This window comes from Cebus imitator, unplaced genomic scaffold, assembly GCF_001604975.1.
Source record: "Cebus imitator isolate Cc_AM_T3 unplaced genomic scaffold, Cebus_imitator-1.0 Scaffold26, whole genome shotgun sequence".
NCBI classification, from domain to species: domain Eukaryota; kingdom Metazoa; phylum Chordata; class Mammalia; order Primates; family Cebidae; genus Cebus; species Cebus imitator.
In genome coordinates, this window is record NW_016107341.1 from 9,677,296 (window position 1) to 9,678,760 (window position 1,465).

At 44.9% G+C, this 1,465-nt stretch overlaps 1 pseudogene; it reads right to left on the reverse strand.

Moving 5' to 3' along the window:
• Positions 1 to 201: 201 nt before the first annotated feature.
• Positions 202 to 1,134, reverse strand: LOC108300305 (annotated as a pseudogene).
• Positions 1,135 to 1,465: the final 331 nt, after the last annotated feature.

Genomic DNA, 1,465 nt, shown 5'->3' on the forward strand with positions numbered 1-1,465 from the left:
CCAGCCCCTGAGCTCTTTCCACAGGCTGATTGTTTTGTGTCAGCCTCTTCTCTAGCTGCCTCAGCTGTTCTCTTCAGAATGCCTTGCTACCTGCCCTGGCTTCACAGCTACTTTTATTAACTCCAGATGAACATTTAAAGCTCTAACCTTTCTAGCCAATTGTGCTCTGCAGAAACCAGGCAACTTCTCTGACATGAAGACTTAGAGTCCTTGCTCCAAATTGGTCCCTATACAATTTTCCTGATGTTTATTGACAAGGAAGAGGAACCAGATAGTGTCAATTTTGTGCATTCTTCTTCTTATTCCTAAAATTGTCTGTAGTGGCCAGTGTTTTAAAGCCTCCAAAGCTTTATGTCTCAGATGCTTATCTAAACACTAGATGGCAAAGAGGTCAATGTCCGTGTCAGGCTTACTGGCAAACAAGCAGTGTTTGCGCAGCATCCAGTTCAAGGTGCCAGCTCCGAAAATGCAAACTGAGAGCACATGGACCCTTCGGCAGGTGGGTAAGGAGTGCCTCAAAGTATTGCCATTGACAAACCTAGAAACTGCATGCATATCAGACAAGTTGTACTTATGGCTTCAGGAGAATGAGCTGGGGACTTCAGGAATCCTTGGGACAGTGGCCCAGAGGTACTTGTTGTATGTGTCTTGGGCCCACTCCATAAACTTTTAAATGTTTTCATCCTCCAGCATATACCCCCTGTTCTCCCTACTGACAGAAAATAGGCATTGCCTGAAAAAAGAGATGTTTCAAGGGAAGGACATATCTTCACAGTCCCCATGTTTGTCAGCTTTCCATTAATAACTGCATACCCCCCTTTCTACCTTTCTTCCTTACTGACTAGCATCCTCTCAGTTTCCAGGTTGTTTCCACCCATTAATAACGTGAGCTTCCTGACAATTTCCAGGTTGGTTTGAATAGCAAAATCCATACCACAAAGATTTGTCGAGTACGCCAGTCTGTACTCATTGTGTAGAGGTCCTTCATGCAATTGAGGTCAGCCCGAATCAACTCCATAGGGATGCAAAAACCACACTCTTGGCCCCTAAAGGCCCTGTCAGGCAGAAGCAGCACAGTGGGGCACCTTCTTGCACCTCCAGGGCCAGACTTTCACTCCAGCACTTTCTCTCCATGCAGAGTAAAGCACAGGTACCCTTGTCTGTTATACCTCTCCTCTTCCCATCTTCCAGGATGTGCAGGAGCCTACAGATCCAAGCTGGATGTTTAAAAAGCCCCAGGGAACATACTATTGTTGGATACCTGGTACCTTTAAGGTACCTGACAGCATAAGTGGCCCTTGTAATGGGTGCAGGATGTCACCTGGAATCAGAGCACTAAATGATCCAGACTTTCCTTAATTATAAATGTCCTATTTTTCATTTCAGTATACCTTTGCACTTCTGATAAATGCAAAGTGACAACCTTCAAAGTCATGAAGAAGAGAAAATCTGTTGCTGCTTGAAG